At 45.8% G+C, this 12,254-nt stretch overlaps 1 pseudogene; it reads right to left on the reverse strand.

The window, feature by feature from the left end:
• Positions 1-855: 855 nt before the first annotated feature.
• On the reverse strand, positions 856-9,116 carry LOC134410829 (uncharacterized; annotated as a pseudogene).
• Between the last annotated feature and the right edge of the window lie 3,138 nt (positions 9,117-12,254).

Genomic DNA, 12,254 nt, shown 5'->3' on the forward strand with positions numbered 1-12,254 from the left:
ATATAAATAATACATGCCTTTTCTGTCCCTTACAACACTGTGATTCAAATTAACTGAGACACTGCTCAAATTAAGCTTTAAGGTAATTTTCTGTCCCCCACTTTAAGGAGGATTGGTGCAGCAATGCCACAGGAGTCCAGGAAGGGGCTGGAGTCTGGTGCACAACCCACCTCTCAGCCTCCCGGATTCCAGTCCATAGACCACCACACTTGCCGGACTGCATGGAAGTAGTCCAAGATACCAACACTACTTAGAAAACAGGAGAATTTCACTATTTGGTCCAGTGGTGCAGGCTGAGTCATGGCTCATTGTGTTAGGGTGACCATATTTGGGAAACCAAAAAAGAGGACACCTAGTGTGTGTGGGGGGAAGCAGCTTTCTGAGTCCTGCAGAAAGTACGTTATCCCCCCGCCACCTTAAAGAACCCGATTGGAGTGGAGGAGGGGAAAGGATTTCATTCTGCACCACCACCATCTACTCCAATTGGGGCCTTTTCTATAATGTCCACGAATGACCCACTTTCCCCTTTAAGACCTCAATTGGAGCTCAGGGTGGGGGAATGATGTGCCTCAAGAAAGCATGTCATTCCCTCCTGCCATGCTAATGGCAGCCTTAAAGGGGAAGGTGTGTCATTCCAGGACGTTATTGAAAATTATAGAAAATCCCCCCTGACACCATGGAAAGAACAAAAACCAGGACAAATCCGGGGAAATCCTGACAGTTGGTCACCCTAATTGTGTACTGACACCCGTCCAAAAAGGAGGACAGATGAAGGAGGTGGGCCTTTCTCTCCCTTTCAACACTTGTGCTTCAGAAAGCTTCAGTCATACTTCAGATGGAGCTCTGTACTAATTGTCAGTTCTTCAAGCTGGGGAGGTAGAATACAGGTTTTTGTCTTAGTTCCTCATCAGAATGTACCACCGTGAACATGCCACTACCGCTACTATCCCAGGCAAGACAGTAATAATAAGCCTCATCTTCAGCCTGGATATTAGTAATGGTTAAATATCTAGTGGCCCCAGAGCCACTACCAGTGAACCGATCTGGGATCCCATCTCCCCGGGTACTACCATAGACCACGAAGCGAGGAGCTTGTCCAGGTTTCTGTTGATACCAGCTGAAAGTGGACCAGCTACCACCTGCACTTCCAGAGCAGGAGAGTTTGATTGTTTCACCCAAGGACACAGACTGTGAAGCAGGCTGAGTGACAACTCGTTGCATACTGACACCTGTGCAAAAAAAAGGGGGGGTTAAATGATCTTAGTACATTTCCTGTGCTCCCGAACATTATACAGACAATACGTTCCTCTGAGAAATGAATACAAATAGCTTCATTGTCATCTACTTGGGCTTTGTAAAGTGGATTCTTCACCCCCTTACCTGCACAGTAATTGAGAAGTGCAAAGAAAAACAGGGCCCAGGCCATGGTGAACTCTCTAGAGCAGTTTGAGTTTCTGATGGGAAAGGAGAACGTGTAGATTCCATCCCATGTCATTTCTTAAATCCTCCATAGCAAAAGAATGGGCCCTTCATGCAAATTTGATCTGTGATGATTGACTCTACTACAATGACACGTCACAGCTGAGAATCCGCAATGCTGCAGCCAAGCGAATGACCATACAGCACATTTACATAAAGAGGATCACTACCATCTTGGGACAAGGCCTTGATTTGGGTAGCATGAAAATCAGGCAGAGGTAGCAGGACCTATCGGTATAAAGACTCCAGACCACAGGGTCCCAGAAAGAGAGCGCAAATCACCAACAAGAATACCCCAGAGCAAAAGACCTCCAGATGGTTCTAACGGGAACATCACTGATACAACTCCTCTTTTGGAGATGCTGAACATGGAAGTACCCGGAAGGGTCATAGCTCAATGGTAGAGCAACTGGTTTGCATGCAGAGGGTTCCAGTTTCAATCCACAGCATCTCCAGATAGTCTCCACTGACTGGAGAGCCACTACCAGTCAGTGTTGACAATACTGGGCTAGATAGACCCATGGTCTGACTCAGTATAAGGTAGCTTCCTGTGTTCCTATATTCCTATGGTTTGCAGGTGCAGAGCTTTGCATTTCAGGTTCTGTGCAGGCAATTGTGTGAGCAACTTAGTGTCTTTATAGTATTTGGGTGCACAAAAACATGCACTAAGATTGTATGTTCCCCTTTTTTGCAGTGGTGTCAATACACAACAAGCTGTGAAACAGCCTGCTTCAGAGGCCTTTCCATCACTTTCAACTCTTGTGCTTCAAAGGCCTCCGTCATACATCAGAATCGTTTGAAACTTAATATGGCAAAGACTAAATTGCTTGTTTTTCCTCCTAAACCTTCTCCTCATCTCTCATTCTCTCTTACTGTCAATGATGTTACGCTCACTCCGGTCAAGGAAGCTCGTAGCCTTGGCTTTATATTTGACTCCTCGCTCTCCTTTATTCCTCATATTGAGGCAGTAGCTAAATCTTGTCATTTTTTCCTGTATAATATTGCCAGGATTCGATCATTTTTGTCTGTCTCTTCTGCCAAGACGCTTGTTCATGCGCTGGTTATTTCACGGTTGGACTACCGCAACCTTCTTCTCTCTGGCCTTCCTTCTTTTCACATCAGTCCGTTGGTTTCTGTTCACCACTCTGCCGCAAAGATCATCTTCTTGGCTTGCCACTCTGACCATGTTACTCCACTTCTGAAATCTCTTCATTGGCTTCCAATTCACTTCAGAATCCAATATAAACTTCTCCTGTTAATCTTCAAAGCTTTTCACGGTCTAGCTCCTTCCTATCTCTCCTCTCTCATCTCACACTATTGCCCCGCTCGTGCTCTTCGCTCCTCTGATGCCATGTTTCTCGCCTGCCCAAGGGCCTCTACTTCCCTTGCTCGGCTTCGTCCATTTTCTTCTGCTGCCCCTTACGCCTGGAACGCTCTTCCAGAACATTTGAGAACTACAAGTTCAATCGCAGCTTTTAAAGCTCAACTAAAAACTTTTCTGTTTCCTAAAGCTTTTAAAACTTGATGTTGTGCGGACTTTATACTGTTAGTTTTACCCTACCCTGTGCCTGCTTACCCTACCCTGTGCCTGTTTGCATTCTCTTCCCCTCCTTATTGTTTTACTATGATTTTATTAGATTGTAAGCCTATGCGGCAGGGCCTTGCTATTTACTGTTTTACTCTGTACAGCACCATGTACATTGATGGTGCTATATAAATAAATAATAATAATAATAATAAATAATAAGAATAAGCTCTCTACTAATTCTGCGTTCCTCACCCTGGAGAGGTTTTTGTCTCAGTTCCCCATCAGAATCTAACACTGTGAAACGTTTTACTGCTGTCCTCCCAAGCAAGACAGTAATACTCAGCCTCGTCTTCAGCCTGGACATTAGTGATGGTCAAATACCTAATGCTCCCAGAGGAAGAACCAGTGAACCGATCGGGGATCCCTTCTCCTCGGGTGCTACTTTCATAGAACACAAAGCGAGGAGCCTGTCCAGGTTTCTGCTGTTGCCAGTTGAAATGGTACCAGCTTCCTCCAGCACTGCCAGAACAGGAGAATTTCACTGTTTGGCCCAGAGACACAGACTCTGAACTTGGCTGAGTTACAAGTTGTTGTGTACTAACACCTGTGCAAAAAGAGAGAGAGAGAGAGAGAGAAATAAGCTTATTACATTTTCTGTGCTCTCAAATTTTATGAAGACCCTAAGTTCCTCTGTTAAATAAATACACGTAGCTCGGTTGTTGTCTGTTAGAACTTGGTAAAGTGAGTTTTTCACACCCTTACCTGCACAGTAAGCAAGAAGTGCAATGAAAAACAGAGGCTGGGCCATGGTGAGCTCCTAAAAGGGAGTTGAGTTCGTGATGGGAAAGGATAAGTGGTTGGTTCTCTCCATGCCCTTTCTTAAACCCCTCATGGCAAAAAAAAGTAAAAAAATAAAATGGTCCCTTCATGCAAATTTGATCTGTGATTATTGACTGTATTAAAATGTCACATCACATCTGGGAAAAAGAAAAGCTCTAGCCAAGCCAATGAGACTGCACCCAATTTGCATGATGGAGATATTTATACTCTTTGGAACAGCAGTGGCTTTGGCTGGCTGTCATGGCAATGCAACAGCAGTAGTGTACTAGGGTGACCATATGGAAAAGAGGACCGAGCTCCTGTATCTTTAACAGTTGTACAGAACTATAGAAGTTGTATATCGAATATAGAATATAGAAATTGTATAGAAAACAGTTGTATAGTTGTATATATACTGTTAGAGCAGTACGACAATGGAATCAGTTACCTAGGGAGGTTGTGGGCTCTCCCACACTAGAGGCCTTCAAGAGGCAGCTGGACTACCATCTGTCAGGGATGCTTTAGGGTGGATTCCTGCACTGAGCAGGGGGTTGGACTCGACGGCCTTGTAGGCCCCTTCCAACTCTGCTATTCTATGATTCTATGAAAAGGGAATTTCAGGATTTGATTACGAACTTATTAACAGCAGCAAGATTAATAATAGCTAAGAAATGGAAGATACAAAGTGAATATCAGATTGAGGAATGGTATAAAGAAGTATGGGATATAGCTATCAATGCTAAATTAACATGTAATATCAAAGTAGAAAGAGGAAGGTGTAATTATAATGAATTTGAGAATACATGGAAACCGTTTTTAGAATTTGTATTGTTAAGAGGGAAAGGATGTACACCTGTACAAGAGATATTACAATTTTGGGAAAAGGGATGAAGGTGTAGTTGGCCCTGGTGATGGGTGCACTGTTGTTTTATCTTAATGTAATGTAATAAATAAAAAGTTTTTTTAAAAAAGGAACTGAGAGTTCCCATACAGAAAAGGGAATTTCAGCAGGGGGACGTCTACATGGGCGCTTTACCCCCAGGGTAGCTTTGGAGTGGCAACAGGTGAGTTACATGATGTAGCTGCCACTCCAAAGGGATGCAGGGGCAAAGCCCCAAAGCTCCATGCTAAAAAAGTCAGGGACTTACCCTGACTTTTTTAGCTCGAAGCCAGGCTCCACACCCCTTTGGAGGCTTTTTAAGGTGGAAAAGTTAAAAGGGGAAGGGGGCAGCCAGAGCGAGCTCAGAGGTAGGAGAGCCAGCTGCCCTGTTCCTCTTCCCTCCCCATTTCTCCTGGCAGCAGCAGCTGACTCCATGCTGCCCCATTCCTCTCTCCTCAGCTGCCACTGCCCTGGCTCTCCTACCTCTGAGCTCGCTCTGGCTGCCCCGTTCCTATCACCCCATCCCGTTTTATTTTTATTTTTAATCTTTAGATGCAAAGGATCCCATCTCCCCTCCTCCTCCTCCCCCCATTAGCTGTAAATGCAATCTTTCACATTTACAGCTAAACAAAGAACAGACAAAAAACTTTTCCCATTAAAAAAACCCCACTTACCAGAGAGGAGAGGCGCAGATGCTCCAAGGTGCCTCAGGTGGGCAGGCATGGTGGAGGCGATGCCTGTAAACCCGCAAGTGTGCTCCTTCCCATATAGACGCTGGGAAGGAGCGTCCATGCAGCCGTGCCCCAGCTTGCTCCACCGGGCGCAGCAATACTGCTGTGGTATAGATGAGGGCCAGCTGTCATGTGTAGGCATGCAGCACCTGGTGAAATTCCCTCTTCATGTTTTCAGGGACATGACAATGTTTATCAGCACTTGAACTATGTGCAGGGCCGGCACCAGACTATATTGCACCCTAGGCAGGTACATTCTGAAGCCCCACCCCCCCGCTCGCTCACTCACCGCCCCCTCACTCACCTGCCCACCCGCTCGCTCACTCACTCACTGATCCCACCCGCCCGCTCACCCATCCACCCACCCGCTCGCCGCCCCCGCCCACTTGCCGCTCCGGCTCCCCCCTCGCTCACACGCTCTGGCTCCCCCCATCGCTCGCCCGCCGCCCCCGCTTGCTTGCTCACTCACCGCTACAACTCCCCCCTTGCTCACCCACTCACCGCCCGCTCCCGGCTTTGAAGCCAGGATGCTGGGGTTGGGGGGACGGGGCAGAGGCTTTGAAGCGGCGCGCCTGGAAGTGGCTTCCTGGCGCGCCATACTGAAGCCTCCGCCTCCAACCCCAGCATCCTGGCTTCGAAGGAGCCAGGACGCTGGGGTTGGGCAGAGGCTGGGGCGGTGGCTTTGGAACACCACACCCGGAAGCCCCTCTAGGAGAGCAGCTTCCGGGTACGCTGTTCGGTGCCCTTGTTTGCTTGGTGCTCTAGGTGGCCGCCTGAGTTGCCTCTATGGCAGCACCGGGCCTGACTATGTGCTCAAGTAACCTGGAAGGCCTCGAATGAGGATGCATGTAGAGGAAGCATTTTCCTGCTTCACTTCACACCATGGGAGAAGATTGTTCAGACGTTCTCTGTAGGCATCTAATTCTGAGAAATGTAGGGAAGTAGACCAATCTCTCTCCCTACAGGTTTAAACCAGGATGGCAGAACTCCAACATTAACATGTGTTTTGGCCCACAGCTTTCATTTCATTTCACTGATGACAATTTTATAACACCCAAGAGCCAAAGGTATCTAGGTGGTATTTTAAAAAATAAAATAAAAACTGTTTACATTAAAACATATAGACAGACAAACAGCACACACCAAACATTTCTTTTAAACAACCAACAGTAAAGATTGTATGAAACATTTAAAAACTTACAAAATCCTTCCAGATGCCTGGGGCAGGATCTACGCGGCTGCTTTATAATGGTATTGAAGTGCACTGAAAACTTTTGGGGCCCAGAACACATTCCATGTACCTTTTCAAACCATTTTCATAGTGCTGTATCCTGCTTGGTGTAGATCTAGCCTAGGAATAGATGACAGTCTTATCTTGACATTCAAGAGAGAACAGTGTGTGTGATATATACCCACACAAAGAAAGGGTGTGTGAGATTTAGCCATTGCTTGTACTGTGTCATTGAATAGTGTTAGAACTTGTACACTGCTTGGAAAGTCTTTGGGCATCCTCAGGGGTCCTTCTCCGTGAGCCCCTGCCAAAGGAAGTGAGGCAGGTGGCTACCAGGAAGAGGGCCTTCTCTGCTGTGGCACCCTGGCTGTGGAATGAGCTCCGTAAGGAGGTTTGCCTGGCATCTACACTATATTCTTTCAAGCGCCAGGTGAAGACCTTTTTATTCTCTCAGCATTTTAACAGTCAATAAATTCAATTTTAACTTTGCTGTTTTAAATTTGTATTTTAGCACTGCTGCTGATTTTATTCTGGTTGTGCTTTTATATTGTATTGTATCATGTTTTTATACTGTTAGTTTTATACTTTGAATGGTTTTTATTATTTTTTTAACCCCTCAGGGAGCTTCAGCTATTGGGAGGTATAAAAAATGCAACAAATAAAATCATCTTCCACTGGCAAACTGGAGATGTTCTGCTGGTGAAACTTTTGTGGCTGCAGATGCATGAAGATCTAACTTCTGCAAAATCCTATAGCAACCTCAGCTGGTACATCTTCAGTATTGCACCCTTTCTGCTCTTACACAACCTTACACAGCCAGGGAACAAAAAGGGAGCTACCTAGGGAGGTTGTGGGCTCTCTCACACTAGAGGCCTTCAAGAGGCAGCTGGACAAGCATCTGTCAGGGATGCTTTAGGGTGGATTCCTGCATTGAGCAGGGGGTTGGACTCGATGGCCTTGTAGGCCCCTTCCAACTCTGCTATTCTATGATTCTAAGACAAACAAACAAACCCAGGGACAAAGACAGGTTAAAGCATTGCCTTTTAGCCCCTTTCAATTCCTGTGCTTCAAAAAGCCTCAGTCGTAGGTCAGATTAAGCTCTCTACTAATTGTCACTTCCCCACCTTGGAGAGTTTTTTGTCCTAGTTCCCCATCAGAATGTAACACTGTGAACCATGCTTCTGGTGCCTTCCCAGGCATGACAGTAATAATGATATGCGCCTGGATCCTGCAACTACTCTGCGGCCGGCAAGGTGCACTGCAGCCCCCAGGTGGTGGTGCAGGACAGAGCCTGACCAGCGGCAAAAGAATCATCAGTGTCTCCCAATGCAAGCAACTGGTGCATTAGATTTAGATTTGCTCTTCGGTGCACCTAAATGTTTGTCTAGGTCGGATGGCAGGTTGTGTACTGTGCAAAAAAGGGACACACCTAAGTGCATTTTCTGTGCTCTTGAACACAGAAAATGCACACAGAAAATAAATACAAATAGTTTCACTGCTGTCCAGTAGGTGTTTGTCCATGGAATTCCAGCACACTCTTTCCTGCACAGTAATTGAAAAATGCAAATCCCTGCATCTGGAAAACAAAACATGGCATCAGTTCCATGTTCAGCATTTCCCAAAACGGGTTTGCATCATTGATGAAGTTCCAAGAATCACTTGTATCAATCCTGTGGAGTTGTGAATAACTGTGAATTACCTTCTCTGGTGAGTTCCTCTCTCTATGTGGGACACTGTGCTCTGGAGTGTGTGAGTTGATCTGCCCAAGGGAACAGCCCTGACTTGGAGAAGAAGGTGGGACTAGGAGGCCTTTTTGTCACTGTCAATTTGTGTGCTTCAAAAAGCCTCAGTCATAGGTCAGATTAAGCTCTCTACTAATTCTCACTTCCCCACCGTGGAGAGTTTTTTGTCTTAGTTCCCCATCAGAATGTAACACTGTGACCCATGCTGCTAGTGCCTTCCCAGGCACGACAGTAATAATCAGCCTCATCTTCAGCCTGGACATCAGTGATAGTTAAATACCTAGTGGCCCCAGAGCCAGAAGCAGTGAACCGATCTGGGATCCCATCACCTCGAGTTCCAGTCTGGTAGATCACAAAGCGAGGAGCTTGTCCAGGTTTCTGTTGATACCAGCTGAAATAGTCCCAGTTACCACCAGCACTTCCAGAGCAGGAGAGTTTAGATGTCTGGCCCAGGGACACAGACTGTGAAGAAGGCTGAGTGACAATTCGCTGTGAACTGACACCTGTGCAAAAGGGGGAAAACATGATCTTAGTACATTCATTCTGTTCTCCCACCTTATCATTCTGATAAATAAATAGAAATACATTCAGTGTTGTCCACTTCATAGAGTGAATTCTTCACACACACCCCTTACCTGCACAGTAACTGAGAAGGGAAAAGAAAAACAGAGTCCAGGCCATGGTGAACACTGTACCGGAGTTTGGTTTTCTGATGGGAAGGGGGAATTGGTTAGCTCCCTCCCACATTATCTCTTAAATCCCTCCTGGTAGAAGGATGGCCCCTTCATGCAAATGATCATGGACTCTACTAAAATGTCACTTCACAGCTGAAAATCAGCAGTGTTCAAGCCAATGGCCATACAACAGCACATTTGATTGAGGATTATATTGAAACTCTTGAAAGCAGAATTTACTCTGGCTGGCATGGCAAGAAAGTGGTGGTAGTACAGCTCATGATAAAGGCAGACAGGGAAATAAAATGATATTTTTCCACAGGTGATTCACCCCTTTATTTATACAAGACATACAATTTTTGAAAGTGTTGGAGAAATAGCAGAATCATCATTTAAAATCAAATGGATGCATAGTCCGATAATATAAATGGAAAAGAAAAGATGTAAAAAAAACAACCAATTGAGATATCACAACCCAAGCATCTGTTTTTCCTTTCCAAATTTGGGACTCCACTATAATTAGTAGGGGTGTGCACGGACCCCCCACTCCGCTTCACTTGCAGATCCGCCATTTTCCGGATCGGGCCGCTCCGCCCCGCCCCCGCTCCGCCCACTTCCGCAGTAAAATGGAGCAGTAAAAAATTCATGTCTATACCGCTCAATAGCCAAAGCTCTTTCAACGGTTCACAAAAATTAAACTACGTTTGTCAGATTTGACAACCAGCACCTCAGTCCTGATTGTTGGTCCCTGGTTGACAGCTGGTTGGCCATTGTGTGAACACAGTTTTGCAGGGGTGTGTGTGTGCTGAATAGGAACACAGAATACAGGAAGCTACCTCATACCAACTCAGAACATTGACATAGCATTGTTGTCAATGGCTGGCTTCAGCACTCTGCGGCCTCTTTGCCTGCCCTACCTGGAGATGCCAGGGATTGAATATGGCAAGGATACATTTTTCCTACAAAGCATGTGCTCTGTGGCTTTACAGTGGTCCTTCCCATAGGTGAATCTAAAGGGACATGTGGAAGGATGAGACTCAATTTGTATATTGATGCAAGGATAGAAGGGTTGAGGAGTGATGCCTAAATCATTTGCTGCCCCCTTTTCCTGCTCTTAATTCATGTCTGTACATTAATATTTTTTCAGTTGACCTTTCACAGAGGAGCACAGGATTCAGTGTACGTGTGCGCCTCCCATGTGCTGTCCAAATGCTACCCATGACTCTGTCCCATTTCAGCCATTTTGCCAACATATCTTCCATTGGCATACTGGAGGTGTTCTGCTGGTGAAACTTTTGTGGCTACAGAATACAGAATGAAGACCTATCTTCTGCCAAACCCCGTAGCAACCTCAGCTGGTACATCTTCAGTATTGCACCCTTACTGCTCTTACACACGCTTAGAAAGAGATAGAGACAGAGAGACCAAAAAGTCAGACAGACAAAACCAGACACAAGTTATACTAGGGTGACCATATGAAAAGGAAGACTGGCTCCTGTATCTTTAATAATAATTATAACTATTTCTTACCCGCCTCTCCACTTGGATCGAGGCAGGGGAAACGGTGAATATAAAACACAGAAAAACTGATGAGTGTACATGATTAAAACATCTTTAAAACATCCTAAAACATTCAAAAATTTCACTAGATGGCCTGCAAGAAGAGATCAGTCTTTATTGCTTTTTTAAATGCTAAAAGACTGTTAAGCTGACGAGTCTCCTCCGGCAGGCCATTCCACAGTCTGGGAGCAGCAGAAGAGAAGGTCCTCTGGGTAATACCCATCAGCCTAGTATTGGTTGACTGAAGTAGATTCTTCCCAGAGGACCTGAGTGTGTGGGGCAGATTGTACAGGAGAAGGCGATCCCGCAGGTAGCCTGGACCCAAACCATGTAGGGCTTTAAAAGTAATAACTAACACTTCCTACTTAGCCCAGAAACTTATTGGCATCCAGTGAAGAGATTTTAACACTGTTGTAATGTGGTCACCTATAGGTGTACTGGTGACCAACCTGGCTGCCATATTTTGCACTAGTTTGGATTTTAACTGTTCCATAAAAAAGGGAATTTCACCAGGGGCCGCATGCATACAAATGATACCTGCTGAAATTCCCTTTTCTATGCATCTACTAAAGATACAGGAGCCCTGTCCTCCTTTTCATATGGTCATCAAAATATGGCACCTCTTTCCTGCTAATCCAACAGTGATAAGAAGTCTTATCCAACAAGTCTCACACACCTGCTTGTTGGTGACTTAGGCCTTTGCTAGACCTACCTTAAAAAGCGCGACGGAAGAGGGGAGAGCCTGCGATGCAACTATCGCGGCCTGTCGCGATAGTCTATAGGACAGGCGCGAAGAGCTCACAAAGAGACCCGTTGCGCCCGCCATTTTTTTTCTTAAAGGGCCAGATAAGCACAGACACTCATGCGCCAGGTAAGTTTTTTTCTTTAAAAAAAATTGTTTTCCTCGCTTCCCCCCCCCCCCGCCCTCAATGGGTGCATGAGCAGCTCCCGGCTACGTGCAACTAATCACGTGTAGCCGGGGTTAAGCCACGAAAACGGGCCACATGTTCCGCAGTCTCGGTCTGAGCCCGAGACCGTGGAAAATACCAGGCCCAAAGTATTATGGCTTCCTTTATTCAAAGAAAAGTGTGGTCTCTCTGTCATTGTGTGTGTATGTGGGGCTGGTAAACACTCACCCCATTTTGCCTTTTTGTTTTTACTCTACTCTGCTATCTGCCTTTTTAACAAGAGGCAGCAATTCCATAAAACCATCAAAATTTGCTTTGAACATGCTCCCATTTCAACGATGGAGTTGGGATGGGGAAAAGTCCACATCCTCCTTGGCAGGAGAAGACCATCCAGTAATCACCTCTGAACATGCTGCAAAGTACATATGCGTAAGTCAGCCCAAGACACAGCATGTGCTTTTGGGGTGGCAAAGACATTTATCAGTACTCTGTCTCTGCAGGTATGATTTGTACCCTGTCAAAGTCACACCATAGACTGCAGAGGTGATTCAGGCATGCCCAAGCACCCTCACCCTTACAGCAGAGTCCAGGAAGCTACTTTGTATGCACCTGAGCTCATTATGGAGCCTACTCTATAGCAGTGATGGTGGCATAAAGGGAGCTCTTCCCCATTCCCATTGCTTCTCCTCAGTGTTGTCCAAC

This window comes from Elgaria multicarinata, chromosome 18 (genome assembly GCF_023053635.1).
Source record: "Elgaria multicarinata webbii isolate HBS135686 ecotype San Diego chromosome 18, rElgMul1.1.pri, whole genome shotgun sequence".
NCBI lineage: Eukaryota > Metazoa > Chordata > Lepidosauria > Squamata > Anguidae > Elgaria > Elgaria multicarinata.